Source organism: Euleptes europaea, chromosome 9, assembly GCF_029931775.1.
Source record: "Euleptes europaea isolate rEulEur1 chromosome 9, rEulEur1.hap1, whole genome shotgun sequence".
Taxonomy (NCBI): Eukaryota; Metazoa; Chordata; class Lepidosauria; order Squamata; family Sphaerodactylidae; genus Euleptes; species Euleptes europaea.
In genome coordinates, this window is record NC_079320.1 from 41,511,448 (window position 1) to 41,531,581 (window position 20,134).

The following is a 20,134-nucleotide window of genomic DNA, read 5'->3' on the forward strand; positions in this document are numbered from 1 at the left end:
TCCATTGGCTGGAGATCAATTGTAATAGAAGGAGATCTCCAGCTAGTACCTAGAGCTTGGTAACCCTAGGCCCAGTTTGGTGGCTGATAGAGCATTCCTGCCTAGGATTAGGATTAGGTTAGACAGGTTGATAGAGATTAAGGCCCAAAACAGAAGACCAAATATTTGATTACCGCTTGGATACTTCTGGCCTTCTGTGCTGCCTTTTGTAGCCCTGGGCTATCACTTTGAGTCAGTAATCAGACAGCCAGGCTAAGAGGTGAAAGGATGATTCCGGCTCTTCACATTCTAAGGACTTGGAGTTTTTGCTAGTGTTAATTTGCCTGTGATTGGTGTCAGGATCTGGAAGTTCCTTGGGGAAATAAACAGTGCAATCCTAGACAGAGGATTACACTGAAAATGTTCAGTAGTACCTTTCTTTTTAAAGTTCAAGAAATACAATCAAATGAGCTAAAAATATTTTCTGCTCTGTGAACTCCAGCCAGAGGGAAGTTTCCCTCCTTCTTGGTTGCTTTTGCACTGGAACAAAAGGAATAGAATTCTTTGGGTTGGTTTGGATCAGATTATTTCCAGAGTTATGGCAGGGAAGGGGGTTCATGCCCAGCTGGGAGAGTGAAAGTTCCCAGTGGACTTTATATTTATTCTGGAATTGAGGATGGAGTCTTCGGAAGTCAGAGCCAAGAGACCATCATCATAATTTTTACTTTGCATGCTAGCACATGTAATTGTCTATTATAAAGGAATAAAGGCAGTCTCAAAGTTGAAGCATTTCGCTTCAAGTCAGAAATATTAATGTGGGTAAATGTTTCCTACAGTAACAATTACACACAAAACTGTCAACACTTGATGGTGTATTTTTGCCAACAGTGTAATTCTGTTTATTTATCCCAATATTTAGGAATACTTTACACTATTTTGGCTAGTTTCATACATCACAACTCTAACCCAGAACAGGGCCTTTGTATACCAAGTTCATGTCAAAGCTATTGCACAAACTAAATGATGAGAATGTATGAACTTTTCAAGTATGAATGTGTGCAAAAACAATTTGATCAGTTTCCTTTGGGGGGAAAAACGAATGTATGTACACTGATGAGTAGGGTTGCCAGGTCCCTCTTTGCCACTGGTGGGAGATTTTTGGGGTGAAGCCTGAGGAGGGCGGGGTTTGGGGAGGGGAGGGACTTCAGTGCCATAGAGTCCAATTGCCAAAGCAGCCATTTTCTCCAGGGGAACTGATCTCTATAGGCTGGAGATCAGTTGTAATAGCGGGAGATCTCCAGCCACCACCTGGAAGTTGGCAACCCTACTGATGAGTGAAGCACAAATATTCCTTGGCTCAAACTGCAACTGGGATGCAAACTGCATGTGGCACCATAGTACACTTAAAAATTTGGTGTTTTTTTTTAACCAAGTACTCAAAATTATTGTCAAGTGCATTGCAAAAAATTTTTGCACATAACTTGTTCTAGCGAAAAAATGTGAAGTGTTTCTCATTGTAAATTGTGCACAAATTGTCCATGCTTTCAGCTCAAGATAAAACAGTTGTGAGTCAGATATGTCTAATTTACAAACAAGTTCCTGGCAAATATGTAATCATCGTAACACAGATGATTTTTTCTTTGTGGAGGGGTTATGTAATTCCACTGCATTTCTGAAGAAAAATCAGCAGTAAGTGGAGGGGATTTTGAAGAAATCCATCCACTTCCACTTGCTGTTCCATGCACAAAACACTCCTGGACACAAGGAAAACTATATTTCAGAATTGTTTGTATTCCCAATTCTAGCTCATTATGGTAGCAGTTTAATCATATGGTGCAAGATAAGGGCTCATTCTCCAAATTACAAAGATTGGTCTATTAAATTATGCCACATAGAGAGTACGGGGCTAGTAGCATAATTCCAGGCAATTGCCTTCTAGATCTCAACTGGCCTTTAAATTTCCAAAGAGAAACAGATGTTAATGTTGCCTAGAATGTTACCAACACTAAGTATCAGTTCATTCCAACTGTTTAGGTATGTGGCAGTGAAATGACCCATTAAAAAGAAAAATATACACACTGGTTTTGCAGCTTGCATTAAATAATCTGACAGAGAAGGCAGGCAGCAACACCAAATATAGCTTACATATTACCACAAAGGAAGAGTGGTAGAAGAGCATGTTAAATGCACAGATCACATTATGAAGTTAAAAAAGAAAGAAGGCATTTTAAATTTCATCAGACATGAGCATATTGAACCTGCTGTATGGACCAAAGACACCCTTGTCTTGGATGATATCAGTTTGCATTCACAAACAGTCCAAATCAGTTGGGCACCCAGTTATAACAAACAGTAATGAGTGCTATAAATTCTGCTGTGTGATATGCAGTGTTAATTGCTTCTTATAAATGGCAGGTTCAATCCTCTTCAGTTGGCCAGTCACGCAACACATCTTTTTAGGGCATACTTGTGCCAGGGTGCCTATGCTTACTTTAGTCTGGTTTGCCTTGGTTGTCCCTTGCCCTTGGAATGTAGCCTGACTATTTTGCTGCTGCTTCTTGAAATGGGTTGTTATTTGGGTCTGGTAATTTTTTTGGAGCCCTAACCTGGATGGGCCAGGCTAGCCCAGTCTCATCAGACTTTCAAAGCTAAACAGGATTGGTCCTGGTTAGTATTTGGGTGGGAAACCACCAAGGCATTCAAGGGTTGCTATGCAGAGGAAGGCAAGCAGAAAGTTCCAGGCCTTACCTGGAGCCCGATTTGCTGGAATGGGCTGGAGAGGAGGCACAACAGGTGGGTTGCAGGGACGGCAAGACAGTGGAGGCAAGATCACTGCAGCCATCCTGAAGTTCCAAGAAGAGTCCATTGCTGCTTCTGGGCTGGCCAATCAGCCCTGGCCTTGGCTGTTTGAAAGGGCCTATAGGAGCAGCTGGCTCTGGAAGACTACTTAGAAAAAGAAAAGATTTCTCGGAGATTGTGGAAAGACTGAAACTCAACAGGATCCAACACAGATGGGAATTTCCACAAGACATCTCTTTTTTCTTTAAGACTAAAAGATTCAAAATCATAGATACCATCAAGGCTGAGCAATTTCTTCGAAGATATGATAAAGATCTCCTCAAGCCAACAAAACAACTTCCATCTAGAGATCTTCCTGAAGAGGAGAAGGCGGCAGAAGCAATCTTAAATTATTGGAAATGGAAGGATTTAATTTACGTTTTGGATGGCATGCATATTTATGGTATGAAAAAGATAAAGTTAACAAAGAATTTAATTTTCATGTCATTAGATTTGGTTTATTTCAAATTTGGAAAAAATATAAAAGATTTTTTGAAAATAAAACTCCAGGCTGGATTAATCCGGTAGAAGCATTTATGAAAAGAGGTATACAATTAAATACGGATATGGGTATATATAGGGATATTTCGGATTGTAAGGAAGGGGAGTGGTCTCTGAGTAGAGAAGAGCTTAACATTAAAGATTGGTTTATGTATTATAAATTAAGAGATATATGTAATAAAGATAAAATGATGGGATTTAGTAAAAATAAATCTAAATTAGAAATTATATTAAGTAAGGGAAATAAAGGATTGATAGGAAGTATATATAAATTATTAATTGAAGTAAATTTAGAACAAGAAAGAATTAAACCAGTGATGGTTAAATGGATGAAAGAGGATATAATATTGAGCTGGAAACTTGGGAAAATCTTTGGAAAAAATAATACAAATTTACAATTACTAATGAAATCAGAGAGAAGGATATGGAAGGATTTAAGAAAACATGGGCGAAGGCTGTCACATATTGGGATAAACTGGCAAAAATGAACTTTACTATTTTAGTTAATGAGTTATAGAGATAAAAGGTAATTTTTTTTATTATTCTTAGTATTGAAATATTTTTAAATTGTTATAACACTTCTCCGGAAGTTTTGGTGGTGGGTCACTGTATAAGGTGGGTGGTGGGTTTTAAGGGTACTTTGAATTTTGTAATTTTTATGGTATTATGTAGTTAAATCAATTTACGTACCCTTTTGTTTGTTATTGTATGCTATTTTGTATGTTATTATTTTTTATTATTTGTTTTGTTTTATATTATGAAAATAAAAAAAAATAAAAAAAAGGAGCAGCTGGCTCCATGTGGGAGGGGGCTGGCCATGAGAAGGCTGAGGACAGTTTTCTCTCAGGTCCGCACCATATAAAAGGAGCCGGATTGGCCAGCAGAGGCAGTTCATCGCTTGCTTTCGTCCCCTTTGCCATAGTAATACTAGAATTCAGGAGCACCCAATGAAGTTGATAGGTAATAGATTCAGGACAAACAAAAGGAAATACTTATTTACTCAACTGATAATTAAATGGTGGAATTCACTGCAAATAGATGTAGTGATGGCCTCAAGCATAGATGGCTTGAAAGTAGGGTTGCCAACCTCCAGGTACTAGCAGGAGATCTCCTGCTATTACAACTGATCTCCAGCCGATAGAGATCAGTTCACCTGGAGAAAATGGCCGCTTTGGCAATTGGACTCTATGGCATTGAAGTCCCTCCCCTCCCCAAGACCTGCCGTAACCAGGCTCCGCCCCCAAAACCTCCCGCCGGTTGTGAAGAGGGACCTGGCAACCCTACTTGAAAGGAGATTAGACCGATTCATGGAAGAGGGGCTCATCAATGGCTACAAGCCATGATGACTAAAGCAATCCTCCACAAACAACAACAAACTTCTGAATACCTCTGCTAGGAGGCAGCATCAAGGGAAAGATCTGGCCTCTAAGCACATTTCATCGGCCCTCCAAGGCAACAGGTTGGCCACTGTGTGAAACACGATGATGTACTATAAGGACCAGGAGCCCCGTGGCGCAGAGTGTTAAGCTGCAGTACTGCAGTCAAAAGCTCTGCTCACGACCTGAGTTCGATCCTGACGGAAGTCGGTTTCAGGTAGCCGGTTCAAGGTTGACTCAGCCTTCCATCCTTCTGAGGTCGGTAAAATGAGTACCCAGCTTGCGGGGGATAAAGGGAAGATGACTGGGGAAGGCACTGGCAAACCACCCCGTAAACAAGGTCTGCCTAGGAAACATTGGGATGTGACGTCACCCCATGGGTCAGGAATGACCCGGTGCTTGCACAGGGGACCTTTACCTTTTTACTATATGGACCACTGCTCCACTCCAGCAGGGAACCTCTTATATTCTCATTATTGTGTGTCCCTATTAGTAATTTAGCCACCATATTTTAATCTGACCCATCTAAAATTTCTTAACAGTTTTCAAAGACAGCCCCATCTACAATGTACTGTCTTTTAGGTGCCAGGCCAAAATATTTCTTTTTACCCAAGCTTTTAATTAGAGGGTCTATTTTTCAGCAGTTTTATGGTCTTCTTCTGGTTTAAAATCTGTTTTATGGATCGTTTGTACTGTTTTTATGAACCTGGGCTTTTAGATGGTTTGTTTAAATAGCTTGTTTGTTTTTATAGTGATAATTTTTATTTTTATTGTAAACTGCCTCAAGCAGGGCTTTGGAAAGGTGGCATAAAAATCTCCTAAACATACATATCACACTACCTGCAAACACAGTATAGAAGATTTGTCATATTGATGCAAGAAGGAGAGGCTCTGGTTACCAACTGAAGCTGAAAAAATGTGTTTCATGCTATGGATGCTATTTGGGTAGCCATAGCTAAGGCTAGATCTAAAAGCACTTCAAAGAAACAAAACCGGTTCCTTAAGGGAAATATGCTATTAAGAGTTTGGCTGTCCAAGTGTAAGCAGTTGAATCCCTCGACCCGCTCATGGGTGCCAAGAAGGCATGGGGGCCAAAGGCTGGCATAAGAACAAGATGTTGCTCCCCACAAAATGGATGCCTCTCAGAGGCCTTTGGGATCTATAGGGTTGCCAGGTCCCTCTTCGCCACCGACGGGAGGTTTGGGGGAGGGGGCAGAGCCTGAGGAGGGCAGGGTTTGGTGAGAGGAGGGATTTTAAGGTCGCCAGGTTCCCCACTTACCTTGGGTGGGAGCTTATGGGCGGGGCTGGGTGGCACGCACTCCTGATGCCACTTCCAGTTTCCTAGCCCTGCTGTGTGTGCACTCTGAGCACATACACAGAAGGGCTAGGAGGGAAGCTGTTGCCTCCATCCCCAAGCTGCAAGCCAGATCGGGACCAATCTCGCTTGCAGCTTGGAAAAGGAGCCAGGAGCTGTCAGAATCTGTAGATTCAGAGCGCGCGTACAGCAGGGCTAGGAGGGAAGCTCTTGCTTCTGTCTCCAAGTTGCAAGCGAGATCAGGACCGATCAGGACTTGCAGCTTGAAAAGGGAGCCAGGAGCTTGCAAAGCCCTGCTGTGTGCACGCTCTGATCTCTGAGAACACGTGCACAGCAGGGCTAGAAGGAAGGCTGCCGCCTCCCTTTCCACTCTGCCAGCCCGATCTGCCCCGATCGGGCTTACAGCATGGAAAGGGAGGCTGAAACCTTCAAAGCTCCACTGTGTGCACGCTCTGATCTCTCAGAGTGCATGCACAGCAGGGCTAGAAGGAAGGCTACCGCCTCTCTCTCCATGCTGCCAGCCCAATTGGGACCGATTGGGCTTGCAGGGTGGAATGGGTGGCTGGAGTATTCCCGGGAGCGTGCGGGGGGATCGTGCCCCCCTTTCTGCTTTTGCCCCCTGACCATCAGCTGGTCAGCAGGCAGCCCAGTTGATTGGCAGGCAATTGCCCGCCACAACTGGGCAGTTGGCAACCCTAGCTGGAGGTCAGTTGTAATAGCAGGAGGTCTCCAACTAGTACCTGGAGTTTGGCAACCCTAGGGATCCATCTTGTGTCTCAAGCCTGGGCAGGAAGGCGGTTGGCAGCTGTACTTTTCCCCTGGCCCTAAGGCAGGGGTGGGGAACCTTTTTTCCCCCCAAGGGCCATTTGGATATTTATGACATCCTTTGGGGCCATACAAAATAATCAACTTTAAAATTAGCCGACCAAGCCCCAAGCAGCCAGCTGCCCCAGATGACCCCCCCCCCGGCACGGGCAAGCAGGCAGGCATCCAACCAGTGACGCACTCACCCACTTGGTGGCACAGGATGGTCTGTTACACCAGCTGGCATAGCCATCCAGCCGCACGCCGGAGTTGCTCCTGCTCTGCATGGTCGGGGCCAGATTCTACAGCCAGCTCCTGCTACCTCCGCCTGCAGGGATGAAATGAGGACACACTGGCTAAGAACTGCCCCCCCCCCCGTGCATTCTGACCCTACCCCCTTTAACCCCTCCATTGTTGCCACTTCCGCCCCCAGCCCTCTTGTATTACAGAGGGAATACATTTCTCCATGGCCCAGGTGGGAAAAGGTTAACACAGTTTCTTGGGCGGTCCTAGCAGCTCCATAGCTAATGACTCTTCTGCAAGGGGAAAAAAGGTTCCTTTTCTCAGCAAAACAAACTCACATCTGCTTTGAATAGAGGCTATTCTTGTTCACAGGAGGGGGCAGATCACCAGTCTTAGATCCTTCTGAGCTAGAGATCTGCCAGGACCCACAAAGGGCCAGACCAAATGATTTCGCGGGCCTTAAATGCCCCCCCGGGCCTGATTTTCCCCACCCCTGCCCTAAGGTGTGCCTGGCTGCACAATGGGGGTAGCTAATCCCCATGGTGTCACCCTAAAGCAGTGGTGGCGAACCTATGGCACGCGTGCCAGAGGTGGCACTCAGAGCCCTCTCTGTGGGCACGCGAGCCGTCGCCCCATCACAGAGTTTGCCTGAGTTCGTTCCCCCAGCTGAGGAAGCTGGGGATCAGCGGTGCCTTCCCGGCTCCTCCGGGAAGCGCCGGGCTCCTTCCCAGTGCCTTCTCTGCAGTCGTCGGCTGCGCGCTCCAGAAGTGAAGACAATGACGAGCCTTCTGCTGAGGACTGGAAGAGGCGGAGCCGGGACGGGGCTGGACCAGAAGTGGGACACGTGGGCGGCCGTCTGCGGCGGGCTGGTTGGTGACTGCAGCGCAGGGGGTTGGCGGTGAGGGCTGAACGGGGGCCCACCTGGCGTTTGTGCTGGAGCCAAGTCCTTCGCTTAGCTCGGGTTTCCACTCTGCTCGTTCATGCAAGGTGCCTCTGAGCGCGTGCAGAGGGCTGTCCCCACCATCAGCCCCCCTGCATAACAGTTTTTAAATTCGTATGAAGATAACGGTTGGAAAAAGAACCAAACTGAAGGGGTGGGGGCTATGCTCCAGCTGCTTTCCTTCCCCCGCTCGGCCGCCCATGCAGGGTTGCCAACCTCCAGGTAGTAGCAGGAGATCTGCTATTTCAGTTCACCTGGAGAAAATGGCCGCATTGGCAATTGGACTCTATGGCATTGAAGTCCCTCCCCAAACCCCACCAACCTCAGGTTCTGCCCCCAAAACCTCCCGCAGGTGGCAAAGAGGGACCTGGCAACCCCTAGCCCCATGTGGACTTCTAGCTGTGTTGGCATTTTGCGATAAATAAGTGGGTTTTGGGTTGCAGTTTGGGCACTCGGTCTCTAAAAGGTTTGCCATCACTGCCCTAAAGTAATTTAATCAGCACTCCAAGCAGACCATTACTTATCCTATCTGCACCCATCACAGCAATCAATCAGTTTTCAGTACAGACCAGGCATTCTCTTGGGTCCTGACAACTCATCAAGCCTCTCCTGTCTTATTGTTGGAACTCTGGAAAAGCAATCAATTCTTTGTCTCTGGCTTTCCTTCTGGCTTACCTCATACCATCTCAGGACCCATTTTGGGGTATAAATATTGGTCCCTTGGCCACTCATGACAATAAAGTAGATGTGGAATGTGCCACCCTAGATTTCTTCATAAATGGTGCATCGGAGAACAGCTCAGAGTTAAGGTGTGGGGGTGGGGAGAAGAAGCATGGGAAGGCCGGAGCAGGTACACTTGAGGACAGAGTTGCCAACAACCTGGAGAAAAGATGTTCTGCCTCTTTAATAGAAGCTTAATGGGATGCTCTTTAGCAGATGATGTTATTTACCTACATACCAGGAAAGGTTCACTTGCCCATTTCCATGCATTAAGCCTTTAGTAAAGGGGCAGAGCCCTGACCTGGATGGCCCAGGCTAGCCTGATCTCATCAGATCTCAGAAGCTAAGCAGGGTCAGCCCTGGTTAGTATTTGTATGGGAGACCACCAAGGAATACCAGGGTTGCTGTGCAGAGGGAGGCACTGGCAAACAACCTCTGTTAGTCTCTTGCCATGAAAACCCCAAAAGGGGTCGCAATAAGTCGGCTGCGACTTGACTGCACTTTACACACACAAAGGGACAGGCCATTTTTTCTCCAGGTTGTTGGCAACTATACTAGATAATATTATCCAGCAATCATTCTACAAAATGCTATACAATTTCTTTGGGAATGTCATCTCATGTTTGGTAGGAATTTCTTAATTTAGATTTTTTTTTTTTTAGGATTTCTACTTGTATTGGCATTTGTGTAGGAAAGGTAGTGCTGTGGAAGTCACAAAGTACAAAATGAACTGCACAATCCTTTGCAAAAAACCTGTTTAGATGGAGAAAGAGAGAGAGAGTTTCATTTCTCCCTCTACTCTCACACATTCCAGACCTTTTAAGATAAGCATTCACTTTTCAGCAAGGATGGTAAAATAGGCTCCCTCCTGGAGTTGCCAACCTCCAGGTACTAGCTGGAGAGCTCCTGCTATTGCAAATGATCTCCAGCCGATAGAGATCAATTCACCTGGAGAAAATGGCCGCTTTGGCAATTGGACTCTATGGCATTGAAGTCCTTCCCCTCCCCAAACCTCGTCCTCCTCAGGCTCCGCCCCCAAAACCTCCCACCAGTGGCAAAGAGGGATCTGCCAACCCTACTTCCTCCCTTCCCCTGAGCTTCTTTCTCCCAGTTCAGATGGTGCCATATTGTGCTAGGCAAATTCCTCTAGTGGTCTGTCCTGGTGCAATTCCATTACACTACCAATGGCTTCTAAAAAGGCACAATAGAAGTTTACCTTCATTGCTTAATCTGCTGTCCCTCCTCACTTGCCTTCTGGCTTCACACTGCTGTATTTGCTGGCAGGCATTTCCCAACCCAGAGCTGGCAACTCTACAAGAACTACAGTCCTGCCCCACAGGCTGCTGCTAGTCTTTGCTAATCACAGAAGGGAAACTGGGGGGGGGGGGGAGAGAAGCACGCCGCAAAATGCTTGCTGATTAATTTTCTTATTTGTACAAATACGTGTTTGTTCAGTGAGGTTACACTACATGAAGTCTGTATATCCTCTTGCAGTTCTTCGAAAATTATATGTGTATATAAAAAATGAATGTATAAAGCTGTGCACATTAAAAGGACACTTAAAGTTACTGGGATTTCATCCATTTTTTAATAAGCCAAAGTGTTGCCTAAGCACATTTCCCAGTATTGGATATACATGATATTTCCCGTCAAAATATAATGAGTGACATCTCCCCGATTTTGTAAACATGGAAAATGTGTGTTCCTTAGGAATCCCCCATGTTTGTGTTGAAGAGGCAAAATGGACAAGCAATCTGTTGTCTTATGCCATGTTTTGGCATAAACTGGGACAGAATCTTTCTCTGTGCCAATCAGTTGGCTTAGTGTGGTAAACATAGTGGTCAGTGGCCTGAATCTTCTGTGGCCAAATGTGTCATTAAAGCTTGGTGGTCCATGCGTAAAGTGAAACCACGGCCATATAAACATGCATGCCATTTCCCACACATCCAATGCTAGGAATGCTAGGTTCTCTGACTTCTTCACAGTGGAGCTGTGTGTGATGGATATCAGAAAGTGGGACACATGCAACAGGCTATATTCTCTCCCCCTCCCAAGGCATAGCTGCTTCTAGGACTGCCGTTAACATTGTGCAGCTATGGAGGTGATCAAATGCTACAAGAGAAATTCCCTGTCAGGCCCTGTCTGGTTAATCCATCCTACAAAAAAAAAGATTGATCCTGAACATCTTGGAAGTTCATCTCACCAGTTTTAATGGGAATTACTTCCAAATAACACATTTAAAATAGAGCTGCCAGAACTTGTTGGTACTGCTGTTTCACTGTGAATTAGATGTGCTGATTTAGAGTTAACTCATATAAATGGTCCCAAACGATATAGGACTGTAAAGGTCAACTCCAGCACCATGAATTGTACCTGAAAACAGATTGGGAGCCAGTGTAGATAGGCCAAGATTGGAATGGTATGGTCCCTATGTAGGGTAGCCAACCTCCAGGTACTAAACAATTGTTACGTATGCTGAAAAACGTTAGTTAAGGAAAATAAACAGCACCACAGCTCAAATACTTAATAGTATGCAATGCAATTTTACAATTTTTACAATATTCCCACGGGTACAAAGACCTCTGAAAGAAAAACGTTACATGAAAAAGACAACAATCGCGAAAAGAGCTCAGCATTTATACTTTAAATAAAAAGAAAAAGAAAGGCATAAATTCCAGCTTACCAATATTCTGACCAGCGACCCTCACGGGTATCACACTTAACTCTGAAGGCTGGTAAATCAATGATTCTGCTTCTTAGTTTTAAAAGATATTCTAGCCCTGCCAGCTGAAGAGAATCTTATGTAAAGCATATTGTTCTTAAACAAACAAATGTACAACTGATGAAGCAAGTTTGCGAAACGTACACAGATTCCGGAAGTGGTGTTTTGTTGTTCGTTATTCTTTATATTTATTTCATATGGACTTTCTACGATTGATTTTGGAGCCTTGGAACCTGATAATTTATATTGAAAGAACTGAAAAAAGCAACTGTGTTGCCAGGAGGATTTGTTGGTGAACTTCAACCAGTTCTGTTGGACAGTTAATTATTTGGTGAATCTTAACCAGTTTTCTGTTGGACTTCTTAATTAATATTAGGCTGAGGTTTATTTCAAGCCATATTTATTTTTGTATAAAATTAGTTCTGGAACTTGTCTCTCTGCATTTGGTTGTTTATTAGTAAAATTCTAAAAATTGTAAAATTGCATTGCATACTATTAAGTATTTGAGCTGTGGTGCTGTTTATTTTCCTTAACCTCCAGGTACTAGCTGGAGATCTCCTGTTATTACAACTGATCTCCGGCTTCTAGAGATCAGTTCACCTGGAGAAAATGGCTGCTTTGGCAATTGGACTCTATGGCATTGAAGCCCCTCCCCTCACCAAACCCTGCCCTCCTCAGGCTCCACCCCCAAAATCTCCAGGTATTTCCCAACCCGGAGCTGGCAACCCTTTCCCTATGACCCATTCCAGTCAGCACCCTGGCTGCAGCATTGTGCACCAATTGATGTTTCCCAGCCCTTCTCAAGGGCAGCCCCACATAAAGAGCATTTCAGTAATGTAATCTAGATGTAATCAGGCAGTGCACCACAGTGGCCAGATCTTTTCTGCTCAGGAAAGGCCACAGCTGGCTAACCAGCTGAAGCTGGTAAAAGGCATGCCTGGCCACAGCTGCCACCTGCTTATCCATCAGTAGCCCTGGGTCCAAGAGCACCCCCAGATTACAGACCTATTCCAGAACAAGTGACAGAAGAGGGCCTTCTCAGTCATGCCACCAAAACTCTAGAATTGTCTCTCCAGAGAGACTCACCTGTTCTTTTCTATTGCTGTCTTCCACCAGTGGGTGACTTTAGTTTTTTCTGGCATTTCCTCAGTGATCCTTCCTTCTTGCCCAAGGTTTTGATTGTTGTTTTTTTATGTTCCTGTATGTGTATTTTAGCAGGTTTTGTTTTAATTATATGTTTTTGTTTAGTTTTAATGGTTTTTAAGATGTGTTTTTATTAGGTATGCTTTTAATCTGTTAGTCTCCTTGGTGGTCCTGATGATGGCCGAAAGGCAGGGTATCAGTCTTGTAAATAACAGTAACGGTCATTGAACTATTCATAAGGGCTTCCAAAATTATTTGAAGTGACCTACATTGGGGCACTTCTACTATCTGAACCAGCAGTGCATTCCTAAGGAAAATTACTCCAGTCTAAGCCCATTCATTTCAATGGGCTTACACTGGACTAACTTTCCTTAGGAATGCACTGAAAGTCAGCTTTGCCAACAGGTCCAAAGGTTTGGGAACCTGCCCCCCCCTCATCACTACAAGTCATACTATCTGCAGTCATCATGCTTGTTAACATGCATAAAGGCCATTTTGACAGCTGCCTGTGCACACTCGTGTGCATAGGGCTGCCAGGTCCCTCTTCCCCACAGGTGGGAGTTTTGGGGTGGAGCCTGAAAAGGGGAGGTTTGGGGAGGGGAGGGGCTTCAATGCCATAGAGTCCAATTGCCAAAGCAGCCATTTTTCCCAGGTGAACTGATCTCTATTGGCTGGAGATCAGTTGTAATAGTGGGAGATCTCCAGCTACTACCTGGAGGTTGGCAACCCTGCATGTGCAGGATAGCCTCCATGACAGAAGCAAGGTATGGTAGTGGCAGAAGCTGCAGAAATAGGAACCAGAGAAGGAAACAAGACAAGCAGGAGCACCAGAGGGCAGGGCGATGCATAGAAAGAGATCCCCAGAGCTCATATTTGTGTTCAGATGTTGAAATACCTGAATATGTCAAAGCCAATACAAATAGCAGGGACCTAAACGCCAATATAAATACTTCCCCAAGTGTGCAGCCCTATCATATGAAGATCAGCTGTAGCGTAGCCAGAAAGGAAAGTGGATTTTCTTGAAAGCCCCTCTTGGAATAATGATAATGCAGATATCTGCCCATTATGAAATTAAAAACATATGTAGCTGTTAGAAGTCATATTCAGAACAGGAAACTGAGTTGGATTTTTTTAAAATGGGGAATTGCTGAATTTAGTTTCCTTGCAGAATATTCGGATTTAAATGGATGTGGTCTCCCTACTGAAATTGATGGGACCACGTCTGTTACACAGCAGCCTTCATTAAGTGTCCCCCTTCCTCTTTCAGGCACACAGCATAGTATCTTGTCCCACCATCCCAAAAGTTACATCACATATCAGGTGGACCTAAACATGGAGGTTTTCTTTCCCTGTGTCGTCACTTAAAAAAACAGTTTTGCAAAGTTGTACGCTCAGTCCTCGGAGGGCTGGTCTGCATCCCTTCTGAACATCTCCAATACGATTTCTTATCTGAGCATCACTTTTGTGTAAGTGCCCTGTTCCTTTCAAAGGGAACAGTTGAGACATGGGCCAAAAAAGCTAGGAATACCCAAAGAAAGAAAAGCATCAGAATTCACTTTCATTTTTTAAAAAATTAAAAATATTTGTTTTATAATCGTTGTTTGGTTTCATTTCCATAATTTGGAATGATTTGGCATTTACAGCTTTTATTTCATACTGTGCAGCTGAAATACCAAAAACATGTTTTAATATGTATCTTTTAAAAAATGACTGCTAGCAGTGCAAGGTAAACACATCTGTTTTGATTAGCTACATTCCATGTTGTGTGTCAGAACACAAAAAAAGGCACCCTGAAAAAAAATTGGCTTGACTATATTGTAAGATCTATGCATAATTATTTCAAAACACAAAGAAGCAGGCAGACAGGAAAGTAATGAGTAAAATATGTAAAAAAAAATACTCAAATGAATAAAAGGTTTAGATATTATAAACAAAACACTTTTCTGTCAGGCCAGTTTCTTTTAAACCCAGCGTATTTATAAGGGTGCCCTGCTTTTTAAAAAGCTGTATATAAACTAGATAGCATGCATAGCTGCTCTGTTTAGAAAACAGCAAAGTACCATGTTAAAAAGTCTCTGTTTAGTCAGCCCACCCACTGAGAAAAAAAGTTTGACATTTAAAAACAGGATATCGTGAACAGTTCGTACCATTGTGCCCAGTAAATCTGACAGTTCCCTGCTGACGTTGTGCTTTACTATGAGTAGTCTACAGAGAGAAGCGGAGTGTCCTCAGTCCCATAGAGAGGGTATAATCCAAGTTTCAGACGCAAATTCGACATTCACATTTACGCAAGAATAAAGAGGCCCTGTATATACTTTTTTTTAAAAAAAGCCTGAATTGTGAAAATATGTTTACATAGCACACAGTTTATCTCAAACACTCCTTGACATGGGATGTGGTAATACGTAAGAATATCACTCAACCCCAAGGACTGGAGCAATTGTTGAAAGATTAGAGTATCAATGCCATGTATAGCATACGGATCAGAGCACCTTAATTGGGGCAAAAAGTGTAGTGCCTCTAGAGCCAGGTATTTGGGAATGAAGAGATTGGACAGCTCTAGAGAAAATCTCATGAAGCTTTGAATCAACCTAAAATTTGGAAAGAAAAAAAGAAAAGAAAGGACCACACAACCCCATCCACGGCTTTTCTTAATATCAGCAGATATGAGTGAATGTGTGGGCATGTACGTGTGTTTGCCTATACACAACTGTCCAAATAAGAAGGGCTGGACCCTGTGAATTCCTTCCTCTAATTTGAATCCTATGATTCTCTTCCACTAAAGACAGAACTAGACAAGACAATGTCCACAAGTCCTCCCCAGGGACACTTTACCATTTTGTTGCAGTGGAACAGACACATTGCTACATGCACATATTCTAATATATGCATGTAAAGGTTTTTAAAACCTCATAATGTATGAAACTGCTCTTATTCTCATAATTATAAAAGTTAAAAGCTGAAATGTAAGAAGGAGAAAGCTCAGTTGGATCTAGATCCTGGCATGATGAGTGTTGCTTGTATGATTCCTCCAATGGGGCCAGTAGCAGCTTGGGGGACTGCTTATGGTCAAGAAAAAGTCATGAAAGATGGGTTAAATCCCCCTTTCCCCTATGCTACAGACCCAGTCTTCATTGCAGCCTCATGGCTGCCATCTATCAATAAAATACTCCAGAGATCCATCCACCCATCTCCCAGTATCTCTTCTAGACTGGCCCTTATTTTTCAGCCTTATGGCAAGAGTGAGCTAGTCTCTCTACACAAGGGCAGGAAAGGCAGTTTATGCCATCTACTGCCATCTGAATTGAAATTTTGTATTCAAAGATTAGACAAATGTTTTGACTGAAAAGTCTGAGTTTTCAGATCAACCTGCAAGACACATGTATGGCTACCAACAATACTCTCCCTGGCAAGGCACACAACAGAATGTTAGCGCTTAATAATACATCTAGCTAAGAGACACTGAGAGGAAGGATTAGCAGCTCATCTTTCTGCAGCCTCATTGTTACTCCTGCTTGTAGCTGCAGTTCCGTTGCAGGTATTCAAATCAACTACACAGCGTGGTATAGTTGTTAAGAGCGGTGGTTTGGAGCAGTGGACTCTGATCTGGAGAACCAGGTTTGATTCCCCACTCCTTCACATGAGCAGCGGAGGCTAATCTGGTGAACTGGATTTGTTTCCCCATTCCTACACATGAAGCCAGCTAGGTGACTTTGGGCTAGTCACAGCTCTCTCAGCCCCACCCACCTCACAGGGTGTCTGTTGTGGGGAGGGGGAAAGGAAGGTGATTGTAAGCCAGTTTGACTCTTCCTTAAGTGGTAGAGAAAGTCGGCATATAAAAAAACAACTCTTCTTCTTAAGCTCTGCTAGGTGAGAAAAGCTGCTAGGGCATTTGCAAATATATTTGGTGTGGAGAGTCAGTCAGGTCTGCCAGCTTGCTCAGAGAAGTACAGATATGGTGTAGTGATTACAGTGTTGGACTAGTGGTGGGAGAGCCCTGGGTTCAAATCCCCCCTCAGCCATAAAGTTTATGGGATGACCTTGGGTCAGTCACTCTTTTTCAGTCTAATGTACATCCCCCACTTTTTTGAGGAAAGGTGGAAGAAGGAAGGACCATGCAAGCTATCCCAAGTGCCTCGGGGGAAGGGTGGGATAACAATATGGTAGATAGTATCTATTGACAGCTCCTTTCCGGCCTTGGAGAAATTTCATTAAAAGTTCGACCGCTGCTGGTGCTTTGCAGGTATACAATGCCATCGCCCTCTGTTTTGTTACACTGAGGGTTGTGTGAGGGTTTCACATCTATCAGCAGTCTCTTGCGGGCGCTGATCACCATCCACCTCTTTGCAGTGCTGCTAAACCCCACTGGGAAGTGAGGAGGCTGCTCACTCCCTTCCATGAAGGACATCACCCAATGCACACACAAAAAGGCCCACAATCTTGCAAATCTCCTGGAGGAGATGACTTGCATCCAGGGCAGAGTGTTAGAGGATATCTTTAAAGGATACTTCCCCCCAGGACCCAGTGCAGAGCTTTCAAAACATCTTGTGTGAATCAGTCCAGAAAAAAACAAACTCCGCTAGCAGCTAGAAGAGCAGAGTATTCTTCAAATGTTAAAAATGGATACGTCTCCAGTGAAATGTAGTAACTGTTATCCTGTATCTTTGTTAAACGTGGCCTTAAAAATATTTACTAAACCGCTAACCGCAAGACTAAACAAAAGCATTACTACCATTGTAAATCAAGATCAAGGCCATTTCATACGAGGCAGAGAGGCAGCTGATTAATTTAAGAAGAGTGCTACGTATATTAGGAGAGGTGAGAGATGACGGCAATCTCTTGCTGCCTTGTTTCAAGAAGCTGAACAGGCATCTGATGCTAGGGAATCATCTGCTGCTATCTGCAGTGTGCCTGGAGTGAGTTTTGTTTTGGATTAAAATTCAGAAACCTAATTAAAACAATTTACTTTCACCCATTAGCCTTAATCCATATGAATAGCTTACTGTCTTTTCTGGTTATTTTCCTAAGAGGCACTTGACAGGGATGTCCTTCTCCTTCTATCCCTTTCAGCCTTTACTTTCAAACTTCTAGACATCATTCTTGGGGACCAAAGTAAAGATACTCCATGCTGAGAAAGGATTTGACACCCATAAAGTTTTAATCTATAGCGTGCCCACCATCCAACTTTTGTATATAGTGGAAGATTTATCTCTGCTTTACAGACCGGTCTGTCTTTGAACACTGCTTCTGAGTAGTATTTAATACTTGGCGTTTAAAACAAGTCTTTTACTATGCAAATAATGTTTAACACTGCCCCTAACAGAGAGGCAATATGGAGCCAGACAAGATGCAAATCAAGGATAAAGTTTAACATCATTATCAAAAACTATGGAAACCTCAAATAATGTCACTTCCTCAAAATTAAATATTAGCAGCATCCTTCATGCAAGTTCCAATAGAGCATACATCCAAGCAAATGCATTTAGTATTGGACTTGAGAATTTAACTGCTGTTGTAGGCAAAATAGTTGAAAGCAGGGCGACACTGAACATTCATGCATGACAATTTCAGTGAATGAGGAGGGGTGGGTGGAAGCCTTCAGAGTTGCCTTGATTTTTTACCATGGTTCAAGTTCTATGCATGACCTGATTGGCAGTTTCATTGACATTGTTTCCCTGAGAGGATTCTTCCTGGTCACGTGACTACAGCTAATTGAAAATCACATAGGTATTGGAACAATGTAATGATTCCACAATATCATCAGACAGCCAATCCAATTGACTATGTAGCGACATCACTAAGTCAATCTGGAGTGAAGGCAATGCTTCCTGTCCTCATTTTAGATTAATGACAATATCCATCACATCTGGCTATATGATTACATCCCATAGTTGACAATGAAGGCAGGAAGCTTTGCCCTCACTCTGAATTGGTGAACACTTTCACCCCTGTTTGCAGCCACCTGCTTGGAAAATGGCAAAGGAGACAATGGGTGAAAACGCACGGTCGCTTTAGCCTCCTTTATTGCCTGTTTCAGCCAGGATTCAGCCAGGATCGAACGCAATTCAGCGAAAACGCATGCGTTCGATCCTGGCTGAAACAGGTAATAAAGGAGGCTAAAGAGACAATGTGTTTTCGCCCATTGTTGCAGAGAAGGCAAGTCCATCTCCACAGTTCTTTAACCATAGATGGAATATGCCATTTAATAGCCTTTAGAATTTTAACAACTGTTAAGATGTTTCAAAGTGAAGGCTGATGTTCCTCTCTTGCAAAGTTTGCCAGATATCCCAAACAGTGTGTTTATCATAGTAAATGGAATTTCATATAATTAATTTCTTGTTTGATCAAGTTGGCTGTTTTCCCCCTACTATATTCCGTATATTCCTATTTTGAGGTACTCCCACCAAACAAATATAGAATCAGCTGCCAGTGTACCATGGTGTCAATATCTTTTACATGTTAGTGTACAATGGATTAATAGTACATGAAGTGAGGCTGCTGTACATTTTGAAAAAACAACAACAAATTTCTTTAGAAATTATAATATTTGCTATTTTTTCTATTTGGGTCAAGCATAATTTCCAGACCTCTTTTTTCTTGGCATTTAAAAAAACAGAACACATCCACAAAGGATGTGATTTAAAGCTGTGTGTGTGTGTTAAAGGCCATCAAATTGCTTCCAACTCATGGCGACCCTATGAATTAAGGTCCTCCAAAATGTCCTATCCTTAACAGCCTTGCTTAGATCTTGCAAACTGAGGGCTGTGGCTTCCTTTATTGAGTCATTCCGTCTCTTCTTGGGTCTTCCTCTTTTCCTGCTGCCTTCAACTTTTTCTTGCATGATTGTCTTTTCCAGTGACTGATTCATGATTCTCACATTCCATGTTCCTATTATATGCATCGAACAGCTTTGGACTTTCCTTTTGCATCCATTCACATCAACCACTGAACATCCTTTTGGCTTTTTTGGGGGGGGGATTTAATTGTTTTTCTTTGCGCTGCTTTTCTACCAAAATTTCCTGCTCCTGAATGGATTTTACTTGCATTGGGGAGAAATACAGGTATCCATATATTTTTTTAACAAGAGTGGGGGAAGCATCAGGAGAGTTTGGAGCAATTTTTAGCAGGAAAGCCGCAGGGGGAAAAGTCAGGACAAATAATAATAGAATATATAGTAACATTGCTACTCAGCCTTTTGGCTAAGATCAAGTGTAGTATCTGTTCTTGCGAGATTACTATATGATATGTCCTCTATTTGAGGACTATTGATATTATATAGTAACATATGGTTCTTACCTGATTTTCTGTTTCAAGTAATTCAGCATATAGGGTGCCTAGTAACCTCCTGGAGTTAATATTCTCATATTCACAGTGCTCTCTTAAGCAGTGTCACAACCTTCTTCAGTACATTTAGGTCAGTGGGGCTTAGAATGATGCACCTTGCTGGGGAGCAGTGCAGCAGCGCCACACATGGGATGCTGGCACAGCTTCCGCAGACACATTCCTCTGGCACAAGGTGTCAAAGGGAGCATTACTGGGGGCGGGGCTTAGTC

At 43.4% G+C, this 20,134-nt stretch overlaps 1 pseudogene; it reads left to right on the forward strand.

The window, feature by feature from the left end:
- The first annotated feature begins 19,760 nt into the window (after nucleotides 1–19,760).
- On the forward strand, nucleotides 19,761–19,868 carry LOC130483134 (U2 spliceosomal RNA; annotated as a pseudogene).
- The last annotated feature ends 266 nt before the right edge of the window (nucleotides 19,869–20,134 follow it).